Source organism: Urocitellus parryii, chromosome 7 (assembly GCF_045843805.1).
Source record: "Urocitellus parryii isolate mUroPar1 chromosome 7, mUroPar1.hap1, whole genome shotgun sequence".
NCBI classification, from domain to species: domain Eukaryota; kingdom Metazoa; phylum Chordata; class Mammalia; order Rodentia; family Sciuridae; genus Urocitellus; species Urocitellus parryii.
In genome coordinates this window covers 2005780-2021409 of record NC_135537.1, presented here as the reverse complement: position 1 = coordinate 2021409, position 15630 = coordinate 2005780, and the positions used below count along the sequence as shown (strand labels likewise).

General features: G+C 53.2%; 1 protein-coding gene across 2 annotated transcripts in view; it reads right to left on the bottom strand.

The window, feature by feature from the left end:
• Positions 1–15087, bottom strand: part of Tsnare1 (t-SNARE domain containing 1) — a 112167-nt gene extending 97080 nt beyond the window's left edge. For both annotated transcript variants that reach the window (XM_026403042.2, XM_026403043.2), the window contains exon 1: positions 15013–15087. The gene's annotated coding sequence lies outside the window, so the exon portion shown is untranslated. The remainder of the gene's footprint in view (positions 1–15012) is intronic.
• Positions 15088–15630: the final 543 nt, after the last annotated feature.

The window sequence follows — 15630 nt, the reverse complement described above, 5'->3', positions numbered from 1 at the left end:
CAATATCTCACGTAGACAAAGGCACCGACTCCCCCAAATAGCAGAAAAATCTGATAAACTTTAAAAAAAATACAAAAAGAATGGAAAACTGAGTTAAAAGACTTAAAAGTAAATACACACACACATGCAAAGCAGAAGAAAACTAAGATCAAACACATCCGAACTATCAATAAAAATAAATTAGTTTAACTAGCAAAAGAAAAAAGATTCTCAGGTTGAATCACAAAGAAATACAGAGCTTACATGACACGTAAAACAAGGAGTTAAAAGGGGAAGAGAGGCGAGGAAAGCCACGCAGGGCAGATCCAGGAGTGCCGTCTGCAGGAGCAGTGGGCACACAGACAGTCAAACAGCTGTGCGCCTGGTAAGCAGCCACCTGCCAGCAGCCCTGAAGAAGGTGGCGAGATGCCCTGCTCTTTGCCACACCAGAGCAGGAGGGCCGAGGCCCAGTGCAGACCCACAGGCTGGAGTCACACAGTGAGATGTGAGCCTGGTCAGCCTTTGATGTCCATCCACTCTGTAAGCCAGAACAGAGACTCCACCTTCTCCCCCACCGCACTGGAATGGCAAGGCCACAAGCAAACCCCAGGACCAATCGTGCACAGAGAGCAGAGCTGGAACCGGTGCCCAAGGGCAAGCAACATGTCAACAAAGTGCCGAGGAACACAGGAGTCAGAAGCCTCCACTCCAAATGTTCGCGCTTGATCCTACAGCTCCTGGACCACAAGAAAAGAGACTCAGTGCCGAGCCCCAGAGCAGCAACAAGGCAGGGAAATGATGTCCCCCAGGACAGCAGCAGCAACCCTAAGGTCGAGACTTTCTAGAAGGAAGGGAACAAATGAACCAACCACAAACCAAGCATTTAGAAAAAGGGTGATGAAATAAAATGAGGAAAAGCAGAGGGACTAATTATTAGCAAAAAGTAATCAGTTAAAAAGTAGAAAAGTAGTTGGATACAATGGTGTACATCTGTAATCCCAGCAACTCAGGAGGCTGAGGCAAGAGGTTCCCAAGGTGAGGCCAGCCTCAGCAACTCTGCAAGACTTTGACTCAAAGTAAAAAACAGAAAGGATGAGGGACGTGAGTCAGATAGCACCCCTGTGTTCAATCCCTATTACCAGAAAGAAAGAAGAAGATAAGCAGAAATAGGACAATTAATTCTTTAAAAATCCCCAAAACTGAATCTTCAAAGAAAAATTAACACAACAAAATGGAACTACTAGCTAACCCAACCAAGAAAAGGGAGAAAATGAGAGGGAAATAACCACAGAAACTGAAGAAATCAGGAGTCCTAGGGGGTCATTTTACTTAAGCTTTCATGAATAAACATGATGAACTGGAAGAAAGTGATAATTTTCTAGGAAAATGTAAGCTTAAAAACCAATCCCACCCAAAAAAAGATTTAAACAGAATCTTTTCCAAAGGGAAATTTCTTTTTTTAATCATAAAAGAACTTACCCCCTCAAATTAGAAAGGCCCCATGTCGACTAGATTCACAGGCAATGCTATTGAGCCATTCCAGAGTATAGCAAAGGAAATAAAAATTTTACACTATGTTTATGAAATAAGCATAACATGGACATCAAAACCAAAAAGTCACACACAAAAATAAAAACTTCAGAGCAACCTTACTTACCAACAGCAATACAAGAACAAACACTGACCACCAGCATTGCGTCCCGCAGCACCTTAAGGAGACCAAGGCCATCACTGTCACTCACCATACTCACGCATACCAGGAAAGATTGCGTGATTATCCCAACATGACTTTAGAAGGCAACTGACAAAATCCAACAACTCTTTATTTTTTAAAAAAGGACTCTCATAATAAGAAACACAGGTTCTGCCTTTACCACCTACCTCAATCCAAAGCCACCTTCTGCTTAGGAGGTGACACCAGGGACATCTCCAGTGGAGCAACCTGGGAATCACCCTCCACTGAAGCCCTCAGGTCACAAAATGAGGTAAGAGAAAGAAACTGGGGGTAAAGCTGGGAAGGAGAAGGCTCCCCATCACGGGATGAAGCTGACATGACGAGATGCCTGGAGAACCCCAGATAACCAACCCACATCAACAGACTTCAGAAAGGTGGCCACAGACAAAGGGACTCCCAGAAATTAAAGACACTCACACACACAGACGAAAACACAATCAAAGAAAACTCCTTGCAATTATAACAAAAGGACAAAATTCCTGAGAATAAATAAAACTTGATCCAAAGCACACAAAAACCACAACAACCAAAACAGCATGGTACCAGCAGAAACACACAGAAACCAAAAGAACCGATGGAGAGCCCAGAAAAGCAGAAACACACAGAAACTAGAAGAACCGAGGGAGGGCCCAGAAACAGAGCCTCGGGTTACAGGCAGGGATGTCAGCAGAGTTTCCAAGAACTCCCGGTGGGAGCGCACAGGCCTGGAACACCGCGCACTCACATACGAGGTCGAAGGTGCCCTTGAAAAGGACAGCAGACCTGAGACCGTCAGACCTGCTGCAAAGCCACCAGAGGAAAACACAGGGGAGCCATGCTTCAGGACGCCGGCCTGGGCAGCCGCCTGTGGCTGGGACCTCAGAAGCAGACAACAAACGAGAAAGCAGATGACCATTCCAGCTAAGAAGCTGCACAGGGGGACACAGTGAGAACCCGCGGAGCGGACAAGACGTGCAGAGCGCACCTCTGACAGGAGGGAAAGCCCAAGCTCCTGAGGAACCCCAGCATGAAGGCACACCACGTTACTGCGACACGGCAACAAGCTCAACAGACACCTCTCAAGAGACGACCAAAATGCCAGGGAGACCCCGGAGCTAGGACCCCACCCTGCAGCAAGGACGTGATCAGAGAGAAAGGGAGCAAGTGCCGACCAAGGGGCAGGAAAGGAGCCCTGCAGGTGGCGGAGTCGGAGGCTCCTCACACCCCGAGAGGCAGCGCGCAGTCAGAATGTGTCGTGCAGCCTCTGCACAGCAGCCAGGAACGGGCAGCCCGAGTGTCCATCGGCTGAGGAGTGCAACAGGAAAGTCCCCGGGTGTTTGAGAGAAAGGAAGTCTGTGACAGCGGGAAGACTCCAAGACCCTTCATTAAGGGAAACAAGCAGGACCAGAACACCCAGGACTGCGGGGCTCACCCACTCGGCATCGCAAAGCCACCTCCGAAGCAGGGCCAAGGGCTGTTAGCGTGGGTGACAGCTGGGGAGGAGGGCAACAGGGACAAAGGACTGAGGGACAAGTAGGTTCAAGAGAGTCAGCACGCAGCATGGTGCTGTGCTGCCCGCTCCTGCGGAGGAGAGGAGGGGCGAGGCCCGAATCCCGCCAGAACCACCACCCTCCAGCAGCGCCACACCCCAGGTCGCACACCACGAACACAAGCCATTTTTTGTCAGTTAAATAAATAATTAGTATTTTTAACAAGAATTTTAAGCACTACTGAAGAACAAATGGGACTATACTGAGAAGACATACAGCATGCTTGAAAAGGGAGACTCCGTGGCATGAGGACACCCTCTCCCTGCGCTAGTTTATCAGTTTAACCCAACTCCAAGCCAAAACCCACCAGGCTCGGGGTTAGTGCTGTGTGTTGTGTACATGAGTGTCAGCACCTGTGTTTCCAGTGGAAGGCCTGCATGAAGAACAGACAAGCAAATTTAAAGTTCATATATAAAAATAAATGAACCAGATAGGCTCAAAAAATCTGACAAAAAAGCAATGAATTCGGGGGCTGGGGCTGGGGCTCAGTGGTACAGCACACACCTACCGTGGGTGAGGCACTGGGTTCCATCCTCAGCACCACATAAAAATAAATAAATAAAAATAAAGTATTGTGTCCACTTACAACTAAAAAAAAAAATTAAAAAAGCAATGAATTCTTTGGTGTATTAAAACAGCAAAGCTGGGCTGGGGATGTGGCTCAAGTGGTAATGCGCTCGCCTGGCATGCGCGAGGCGCTGGGTTCGATCCTCAGCACCACATAAAAATAAAATAAAGATGTTGTGTCCACGGAAAACTGAAAAATAGGAAAAAACACTCTCTCTCTCTCTCTCTCTCTCTCTCTCTCTCTCTCTTTAAAAAAAAAAAAGTAGCACAAAGCTTTAATAATCACAATACCGGCTAGGATGCACATCAGCCAACGGAACAGCCTGCAACAAACCCACCTAAACCGAAATGGAAATTCAGCATGTGACTCTGCCGGAGGAGAGAATCAGCAGGAGATGTGAGTTACCCGTGGTCTGGAGGAGACAACCGGGAAGTCATCCAGAAAGAGTCAAAGTCAGAGCTACAGCTCACTCTGCACACCAGGACACAGACAAATCAGTCAAAACTGTAAAAGTGGAACAACAGAAACTAGAAGAAAATGCAAGACTCCTTTATAAACTCGAAGCTCCTTCCAATAACTATAACCCAAAAGCCAAAGCTTCAGCTTGAAAACCACAACCTGACTCCTTCCAAGCTTCTGCAGTGACAAAACAACAGGTCAGGAGGTGTCCCAAGGCAGGGAAATCAGCTGAGCTCAGACCTCCCGGGGCCAAGCTGCAGCACAGACCAACCACCAGCATTCACAAACACACCCCGGAGGAAAGGCCACAGAGGAAACAGGAATGGTTTCCACTCCTGAAATGATGCCCAACTCACAACAAAAGGCAGGTGCACTCCAAGACGCAGAACCCAGCCTGGCAAACCCACTGGCCAGGCTGGGCAGCACAGCATCAACACCTGAAGAGCTACGTGACATGCACCTGTGACCCAGCACCTGCTCCTCCCCTGTGTGCTGGGCCAAGACAGGTGCAGCAGAGCAGAGAAGGCTACTGTGTCCCACATGCCCATCATAGAGGGCGAGACGCATAGTATGAGCACATCCACACCAAGGACCACAGGAGCCGGCACAAGGAAAGGGAGTTTTGGGTCAGATGCAAAGAACTCTCTCCCCAGCAGGACCGAGTGTGTGGGAGGTGGGGGCAGCAGTCCACCAGGGGATGGCCTGTGGAAGGCGGAAGGAAACTTGAAGATTCACAGCAGCGTTTTCCTGACTGCATCGTGAGGCATCGTGGAAGGAAGTGTGGGAAAGCCACCACACAGTCACAGTGGAGACCAAGGCTAACCAGTGGGGATGTGGAGACCTGAACTTCCCGCTGCGTGCTTCTTCCCATGTTCTTACTGTTGAATTACCTGAACAATTCAAAACACTAAAATAAGAGGCCGCCACATATTTCAGCTGTGGACCACCCACGCTGCAGAACAGGACCCAGCAACATACAAACCACCACGGCCCAGGCCGGAGCTCCAGAAAATGAAGCAGTGAGTTCCTGGAGGTGGCTCATTGCTTGGCTCCACCCGGCAACACTCGGAAGTGACGTGGCAGACATGGGGAAAGGACAGTGGCTCCTGGGCACCAAGTAGCAGTGGGTGGAAACAAAGCAGGTACAGCCCAGAGGGCATACGCCCCAGTGAGACTTCTGGTGACAGAGCCAGGGACCCCTCCTGGGTACACTGTTGTGCTAGTTCTCCAAGATGCTATACAGGAGACGCTGGGCAAGGGTGCTCGGGAAGGCAGTGCCTCCTTACAACTGGGCACGAAGCAACAACTGCCCCACAGAAGGTTTCCTTCCTTTTAAAATGGCTCTGCAGGGTTCCAGGCTAACAAAGAGCAGAGCTGGATCTGTCCCCTCCACCTCCCTGCATCCTGGTGGTCACAGCAGAAGATCCATGAGCCCTCACATAGTCTAAATGCTCCTGAGGCAGAGGGGGTGCCAGAGGACTGGCAGGGGGATTATCCAGGGAGGAGGGTGGCCTTTCCAAACCACAACACCACATGGCCAGATGGCTCACGTGGGCATTGCTTGATTCAGTCACCCACGATTTCCAGTCCTCCTGTCAAGGGAGCATGGTGGCACTGTGCTTCCCATCCTAGTGAGGGTACAGCCGTTTGGCTCCTCTGGCCACAAATTCCAAATTACCAACGGACGTGGACCTTTGCCTCCAGGCTACTGAAAGCTGGAGCTGTCTGCCAGTGAGCATGACCTGGCCTGTGCCCGTCCACCCACATGTACTCCACCCCTCACAGCAACATCCACCAGCTGCCTGGTCTCACCTGCACACTTAGGCCTCTGGCACCAAATAAAGACAGCCCCATGAGCTTCAGTGGGACCACACTGCTGGCCCTGACCTTCCCCAGCCTCCACAGCCCACACACACAGGTGAGGTGTCAAAGCAGCAGGCTCAGGTGGGCAGAGACCCAGAAGTCCTGTTGGGATAATGGAGGCAAAACACGGCTGCAGCCCACAGCAGCAGGCCATTGGGACAGACGGCTCTGGCCCTAGCCACTCACTGTCCCCAGCTCTCAGTCCACCCTACCAACAGCACTCAGAAGACACCAGGCCTACTACAAGAGTCTTTGAAGCCCTCCTGGACCATGAGTGTGAGCCATCTCCTGACCACACAGACAAGCAGACCAAATCAGAGTTGCTCTGGTAAATAGGAGAGGCTGGTGCTCGAAGAGAGGTGACTAGAGCCCTGACAGTCCTGAGAAGCAGCTAACCCCATGCTCCCATCCAGGACCTGGATCCCTGCAGAGAGCAAAGCTAGGTAGACCAGAAGGCCCAACTGGATTTGACTCCCAGTGCTATCTGCATGTTTTTTTGGGTTTCAGTTCTTTTGCAATACTAGAGATTGAGCCAGGGACACCCTACCACTGAGCAACAATCCCTAGCCCTTTTTATTTTTGGAGAGGGTCCTGCTAAGTTGCCCAAGCTAACCTCAATCAGTCTCTGGAATTCCAGGCCAACACCACCACACATCTCTGCACCTAACATAAGGTCTTGGGAAATCACATCACCTCTCAGGCCAGAGAGAAAAGGACTCCACTTCCTTCTGAGCAGTGGCAACAAGACCACCAGCCCACTCAGCTCTGAGCCATGAGACATTCCTCAGGGCCACTGCAGCACTGACCGCTTCCTACCCACCAGCATGGCCTGGCCACATCCCCTGCCAGACACCCCTCCACTCACAGCATCTGGGCTGTGTCCACACAGCAAAGTGCACAGGAAGCCAGGCCTGGAGACAAGTCTCCACAGGGCGAGACCAGGGCAGGATTTGCAAGCCAGGCTCCCTTCTGCAAAAGGGGGGTAAGGGTGTGGCCTCGGGGACTGCTCTGCAGGCAGTATTGCCCTCGTCAAGCACCTACTGTTATCAGGTCCCCAACACTCCCTATCATTTTGAGGGGTGAAGAGCCCAGGCACTCAGAGGCTGAGGCCAAAAGCTGAAGCTGAAAAGACAGTGCTCCTCCAGCTGTGTGCCCAGGCCTGAGTGTTTACCAGGTGCCTACTATGTGCACTTTCTTATATTGGGGATGAAAAAAAAAAACCCTGCCCAGCCCTATAGGCAGCATCCAGCACAGGAACAAACACCCGGAGTCCACACGGAAGGAGCCAGGCCAGACATTTTATTGATACCTTGAGCCTTCTCTCTGCCTTGCCTTTCCCAGAGGAGACAGATGCCAGTCAAGGTGCCAGGCCCTCAGGCATGGGCAGGCTTCCTCATGCTTTAACAAGTATGGTGACTTCCTCAGGGAAGTCACCAGCTGGGGCCATTCCAGGTAGAGGACAGCCCCACCAGACACCCAAGGACAGGCTGGAGGCAGCTTTGGGAAGTCAGTCCAACCGATTTCTAAGGCTGGAAGGAAAAAGTGCAATGCCAAGTGAGAGTCTGACTTTATGTGGCAAGGACAGGGCACCCTTAAGGACTCTCAGCCAGGGTAACAGGGCCAGACAGCCACCAGGCCAGAGGAGCCAGAACATTAAGAGCCAATTAAAGAGCTCAGGCTGGAGGCTGAGGACCAGCTGGGAGCCCCCTGCCACTGAGACTCACTGGATCCTGTACCAGGAAGAAACAGAACCAGCGTCCTCCCAGCCTTGCCCCCGTGCCATGCTCATTAGCACCCTCACTGGGGGTGACAAGCAGGGGAAGGAGGCCAGACTCCAAGAAATGAATCCAGCCACTCATTAGCACTGCCACTAAGAGCCTTTGCCGAAAGGGCAGCCAGGCCCAGGAAGGGGCTGTTGTGTTGTGTGCTTTTTTTTTTTTTTAAAGAGAGAGTGAGAGAGGAGAGAGAGAGAGAGAGAGAGAGAGAGAATTTTTAATATTTATTTTTTAGTTCTCGGCGGACACAACACCTTTGTTGGTATGCGGTGCTGAGGATCGAACCCGGGTCGCACGCATGCCAGGCGAGCGCTCTACCGCTTGAGCCACATCCCCAGCCCGAGTTGTGTGCTTTTTAATGTTGGGAGAAGTGGTTCTGGGATTCAGCTTTAAAATTATGTTCCTTTCCAAAGACGTGGCCTAAAAGGATTGTGGATCTGGGCAGAGGGCAGTCAAAGATGGTCAGGTGGGACAGGGTGGGAGTTGCACCCCTTTTCCTCCTCACCAGCTCTGCCCAGGGCAAGTTCCTTGTGCTCCCTGTGGCCATGATTCCCTGACCAGACCTCAATGCCTGGGGACCCCCAGGGACGCCTGGCCCTCATGTTCCCCAGTCCACATCCCACTCTAAGAGCCCAGCATTCCTTGGGTACAGGCCTATCTGCACTCCTCAGACCACACCCAGGGTCAGACTCAGGCAATGAAAGGCCAGGCAACAGACATGGACAGACAGATTCCCTGAGTCTGGCACCTGCCCCACAACCCTGGAGCTGGAGCTTCCCAACTCAATGACTTATCACCTCCACCGCCAGGGGCCAGCCACAGCCACCATGAGTTTCTTCTACCTACCTCACAGCAAGATCTCCTGGGAAAAGGAATCCCGAGTTCTGCCCCCATTCTCTCCATCAAGAACGCCAACCTGCACACCAGGACTCCTCAAGCCCTCAAACCTGTACCACATTCTCAAGAACATCACCTGGCCAGGGAAGGCAGGCCAGGACAAAGACCTCAACAACACAACAGCCACCATGGCCAACAACATCTCCAGCTCCCAGCACACCTTCCAGTTTGAAAAGCTTCTCCCAACCTAGCCATCCCAGAAGCAGAGGAACAGGAATACAAGGCAGGCAGGTGGCACAGCAGTCGGTACACGCAAGGACTCCCACCATGAGTGACAGGGTCAGAGGAGCCACACCATCAAGAGCAGGTTAACGTGCCCAGGATGTAGGCTGAGCCTTCAAGTGATGACCTGGCCTTACCCGGGATAAGCTACTCAACCCCAGAAGTCTGCCGACCTGGCTATAGAAAGAAGCAGCAGGTGCCAGCAGATACCCGATGGTAAACAGTAGTACCAACTACTGCCAGTCCAATGATGGTCAGTTCTACCCCAATCCAGGAAAAGAGGACCACGCCCTGGAGGACTGTGCAAAGTGACTTGCACCCCTGGGGGGTGAAGAAAGGCAGACCCTCTGGGCTTGGGGCTGCACTCCCTAGCCTCCCCCTGCCCCTTTTTGCCTTGGGAGTTCTTCCCAAATCAGACAGGCCTGTTACCAGTAAGGACTCCTGCTTCCCCAAAGGCTGAAGTACAACACCAGAGAAGCACGCGAGGCAGGGTAGAGTGGAAAGTAAGGCTTTATTAAAGGACAGCAGAAAGGCCCCCAGCTCCCAGGGAGAAGGGGATCCAGGGAAGGAAAGGTCTTCCTTTTGTATCTTTTTTTTTTGTCTTCCTGCATTCCTGATTTTATTTTGCCTATCTCCCTCTATCTGGCAGGTGATGGGGGAGGCAGGTGGGAAGGACAGAAGGTGGAAAACGATGGGGGGGAGTGAGCTGGGGGAGTGACTTGATTAGCGTCTCCCCATTTTGCTGGGAGCTACTTCACTAACAGGTCTTTGGGATGGACCTGGGCCTTGGGAACATTAACATTCCAATCTCCCAGGTGTTGTTCTGGCTTCCCAGGCTCAGACTGGACTCCATTTTCTTTATTAAACTCAATATTAGACCTAATTTACCTAGCTACACTAACTACCTGTCTTTAAATCTGGCTTCAAATCCCTCAAATGATATCTCAAAAGGCCCTGAGCATCCATGCTGCCACCCACCCCATGGAGGCTACTGGGAGCAAGAGCAGGGCTCAGGAAGGACTTCGGATCAGCAAGCTTTTCTTTATTCAGGATTCAGCAGAGGATGGGTCAAACACCTGGCCTACTGGGCAGAAAATGGCAGAAGGCTGAAACAAGGGTCTGGGTTTCAGGCTTTGTTCAGGGTGAGACAGGAGGGTACTTTAGGGGGTCCAATGCATTGGGGTTGGCTGGTTAATTAGGGTAGGACAATAGTGTGAATAGGGAATTTCCTGGGGCTTATGGTATCCGGGTCAGCTGACCCATTTGGGTGGGGGTCAGGTGCCAGTGAGTTCCTTTTGGGTTTGTTCACTCTGGCCAAGGCCTGGGGTTTAAAATGACAAAAGCTTAGGGAAATGTCCTTGAACTTATTCTCCATATCCTTCAATACACTGATCCTTCACCAATTTTTCCCAATGACAAGACAGGCCTCAGGAAGAGATATCCCTAAACTTTCCCAGATATTGACCACGGACCCCACACCCTCCATCTGGCCCAAACTGACAAGCCCATTAACGGAGTCACCTCTCAGTATAACCTATATAAGACTAAACTCCCTCTTTGGCCAGTGGTTCATTTTCCACCAAGAAAGTGGGTCCATCAGAGGCGTCACTCCGTCCTGAACAAAGCTGTGCTGATCCATGAAGTCTGTCTGGCCCAGTCCTTCTGTGCTAACAAAATCAGAGGCAGAAAACAAGACAATCTTCTATCAATCCAGCAGAAAAAAATAATAAAGGTTTATTGGGCCAGAACACCTGGCCAGGGTCTCACAGGGCCTGCAGAACCACCTACCCCTGCTCACTCATTTCCAGTCAGGGAAGGCCACTCTCCCATAGCCCAGAACCCAGGGACCCAGTAAAGGACATGGAGACTAGTCCAAGGACATTTCCTTTCTGGCCAGTTCCCCCACCAGTCTTATCTGGGGTAAAATCGGTGCTTTTGTCATTTAAAAGCCCAGGCCTCAGCCACAGTAAAGGAACAAAAAGGAACTTGCACCTGAAATTCCCCATTCAAACTACTATCCCACCTTTACCCAGGAGCTACCTTGCAGTCCCACCCTAAAGGAAGCCTATACAACCCAGACTCTTGCTTCAGCCTGCTGCCATTTCTGCCCCATTTTCTGCTGCCACATCACTGATTGACTCCAGCAGGGCCTCCGGCCTTGTCATTGGTGCTTACAACCAGGATAACAAGCAGCCCGGGCTGCCAGCCCAAGAAGGACTCAACTGCCCCCAGCTAGTCCATCGATCCACCAAAGTGGGTATGGTGCGCTACCACTACAACCCAGCCATACAATGCCAAGCCCCGGGCCCAGACAGGCCTGGACACTGTTAGCGATAGCCACAGGCCCTGGGTGGAGTCTGACCCAGACCAGAGAGCCCTCCCCCACTGCTTCCCACAGCTCCACACACGGGGTGGGTGCCCTCTCTGTGCCCCCTCACTGACCACTCTCTCTGTCCTTACTCTGTCAGGTGAGCAGCAGTGTCCCCAGTGAGAGCAGGAGAGCCTACAAGGCAGCCCTTCCTGCTGGCCACTGAGCCCATGCAAGGCAATGATCTGAGACTATCCTCACACAAAACTCTCATCTTTTCAGATAGAGGTCCTGACCACAAGGGCTGTGGCTGGGGCCCTGCCAATGACCCTGTCCAGGTAGGGAGACCACCCTAGCAGACCATCCTTGCTTGCCTGTGGTGACCACATAACAGGTTCAAGTCCTAACAGAGCCCACCCATGCCAGGAAGGAGTCTACCCAATGCAATCTGGTGAGCCAAGCAGAGTCATCCTCACCCCACCCTGCACTCGGAGAGTCCTATAGCAGGGATAAGGCCTGAGAAACAGCTGCAACGGGCTCTGAGGACAGCCCTGGATGGCAGACCCAGCAGCTGAGCCAAGGCCTCCCCAGAAGCCCCAGCCCAAGTCAGCTCCTCCAGCAAGGGCACCACCTCAATCATCTTCAGGAAACTCCTACAGCAAAGTCACACCTCTGTACCAGAGGACTCAGGCCAAGACAGCTCTTCCTATAGAAGGTTCTCAATGGCTCCTGAGCAGTATTCACAAAGCATATTGGAGTAAGAATGGTGTCAGTTCAGGGTCAACAGTGCTATGACACCCCCCACCCAGCCACACACATTTCAAATATCCACCAGGGCCAGGTCTCACAGGTCCTGGGCCACAGTGACAGATAGGGAGTCAGAGAATAACTGCAGTCCAACTTCTCACCAAAAATCTTGGGATAATAAACCTTCCCTGCTGGCCTCAGTATACCCCAGTAGGACAGGATACAGATGCTGCAAACCCAAACGTCAGAATTAATAGGCAACAACTGAAAATAACCCCTGAAGAAGAGTCTGGCCTTGTGCCCTTCCAATCTGTCCACTCTTTCTCCCCTTTAGTCTTTTGGTCACTCGGTGCCCCATCACACATCCATCAAATACTCAGGAGCCAGGCGGCATCGGGCATGATGGCAAACAGAGTAGTCAGAAAGCTGGTCACTCTCGGCTGTTAACCAGCCCATTGTTACAGATGTTGCACTAAAGTCAGAGTCTGAGGAACATAATTCATTACAGCTGGACTGAGCCACACAGGCAGAATTCCATTCATACAACCAAAACAAATCCCACAACCACAGGAACACCTTGTGCATTTAAAAAAAAAAATCGGAATGATAAAATGCCCAACAACCTCGGAAGCAGTACATAACATCCAGGTCTGGTGGACGGTGTCTTAGAACTTCAGTTAAGGGACTGAGCCAGTTCATCTTCCGATGGCCCAGACTCTTCATCAGTAAAATGGGGATGGCAGCAGGCCCTCCCCCAGGGGGACTGCTAAGTGGGTATGAATAGTATAATCAATGTTAACGCCTGCAAAATGACCCTCCTGTCTGCCAACCAGACCTCGGCCACACAGCCTAATTCAAACTCCACAACCTGGGAAGACCCCCTCCAGGGCCACCACCATATACTGAAGTCTTGCTGTGAATGGCCAGGTTCACCTGTGGTCACGGTCTGTGCACCTTTTCTCCCCTCTGGGAACTCCTGCTCGGAGGTTCCCAAATCTTGAACTTCCATACCTGCACTTCTCCTTCTGCCTTCTCCTCTCACAGCTCACTCATTCATCAAAACCTGCCCAGTGCCCACCTGCTCTGGATGCTAGGCTGGGTGCTCAGGGCACAAAGGCAACCAGGGTGGAAGTGCTTGAGACAAACATGCAAGTACAAGGGCATTCCAAGTGGCAGCTCAGCACACACGCCCACACACGTAAGAAAAGCCATGCAGTGTGCAGAAAACAAGGACCTCTACAGTTGCTGTGACACATGAAGCGAGAACTGAACAATGTGGCTGGAATCCTAGGCAGAAGCCACATCCTGCCTACCCTCCCAGCAGCGGGAAGCCATGGAGGGGACCTGAGGAAGCCTGCCTGCCCATGAGCCCCACACCTAGATGCCTGCCCGGGTCTAAGTCGTCACTCCAGTGCCTGCAGAGGACCAGGCCTGAGGCGTGCCCAGAAAAGACAGGCTGGGCAGTCAGGGCAGCCAAGGGTGCTGCATGTGCACAGACCATGTCAGCTGAGGTGAGGGATGGAGGAGACCCAGCCAGCAGGAAGCCTTCTAGGATCCACCAGCCTCCCACAGCCATCTGTAATCACAACCTGGCTCCTGACCCTACACTGCCCTGTGTGTGCCGCCATGCGCTGCCCAGGATCTCTACCAAGGACCTACAGTGCACCAGGCTGAACCACATCACAGTGTGGTTTAACCACCTGAGGCTATTAACAAACTTCATTTCTATCTTTCCACCTACTACTGTGCCCACATTGAGGTATGGTAAGGAACAATCCCAATCTCTGCCTCACAGACACTAAAGACAGCAAACATCCAGAAAGGTAGCAATGGTCAAATAAGAAGGGCTAGGAAAGATGCAACAAGATCCGAAATACCAGGAGACAGGAAGTTAAGCCAGTGACCAGGAGCCCATACCTGCAGAGGATAGGATCTGCCTGCAGGCTGGGACCTAAGGGAAGGACAGTAAGGGGTTCAATCAAGGAAAAGGTACCATGTATGGCTGGAATGGAGCCTGACAGGGTGAGGAGCAGCACCCTAACCTACAGAACTTTCCATGATGTCCCTATCAGCACTCTGCAATCCAGCAGCCACCAGTCAATGTGGCTTCACTTTAAGATCAATTTAAAAAGCTTTATGTGGCCACTGGCTGCCATCCTGAACAAAATGGTAAGAGTTCCCAGGGCCAAGGGAGAAGGAGATGCCAATCTGAAAATAACAGGTGGCCCCTGGGGTAAGTCCCCAAAGACGGCACAGATCTGAGCCCCCTGGAACTCCCTGGGATGTACCTGGCCCCAGTACCCACAAGGCACCTTGCACAAGTTCCAGAAGTAGCAGAGGATATGCACAGGCGCTTAAAGTCTCCAGCAGCGGCTGGAAGGCAGGGTCCACCGTGGAGCCACGGGGAACCACACCTGACAGCAGCCAACAAGTGGACAAGGGGACGCCCCTGGCCCAGAGCGGTCCACAGGGGGACCAGCAAGACGCACAGGTCAGGACGCACAGGTCTGGAACCGCCCACAAGCCCCGTATGCTGCACTGGAGACCCTGGCCACTGTCCCCGGCGTCCCCATTCCCCTCCCCGAACTCTCTCCCCAGACTCCGCAGACCCCCGGACCCCCTCCCCTGAGGTGTTTTTTTTTTTTTTCCCAGACCCTCAGACTCCCTCCCCGGCCTCCCTGCCAGGCTCTCTCCCAAGACCCTCGACTCTGTCCCCAGACTCCCTCCCCGGACTCCCGGACCTCCTCCCCTTCGACCACGACCCGCCTCCCAGACTCTCCCCAGATCGGCGGCCCCGGTCCCCCTCCCAGGACTCCGTCCGCGGACTCTCTCCCCAGACCCCCAGATATCCTCCCCGGACCCTCTCCCGGACCCTCGCCCCAGCCCGCTCCCACCGGGCCCGCCGGAGCCGCCTCCCCGTGCCGCCTCACCTGCCCGGGCACAGGGCGCTGGGCGGCTCAAGGCAGGAGGGCGGCTCGAGGCAGGAGGGCGGCTGGGCGGGCCGCGCACCCAAACATCACGTGACGGCTCCGCCAGCCAATGGCGCGCGCCCGCCCAGGCCCGCAGACTTCAAGCCCCAGCGTGCCCCGCGTGGCCGGAAGCTGCGCGGACGGAGGGCGGCGCGGCCAAAAGACCCGGGCGGGCGGACGCGCGGACCCTGTGCCTGCCGGGGAGGTGGACCTCGGACGTGCCTCGAAGTGAGGGCTCCCGCGGGTGTCGGGAACCGGGAGCCGGGTTGTCACGCTGAGCAGGCTGCGTGGGCCCCTCGTGGGCACGCGAACGAGGAAACCAAAGCCCAAGAGAGTTGAAGGGCCCTTGCGAGGACCTTCGCTCAAAGCAGCGTGCGGAGTGGGGCGTCCCCGGGGGCGCCCTCCGGGGGCCCGCGCCCTCCCTCCTCCGCCCTGGCCCCGGGCTCCCTGAAGGCGCCCTCCGCCCGCTGGGTGGCCCACGGGAGGAAGGGACGCACGCGGCCCCTGGAGGAGCTGGGCCAGGGGATATGTGACGGTGGCCTTGGTGCCCGGCATCCTGTCTCCCCACGCCCACAGCCG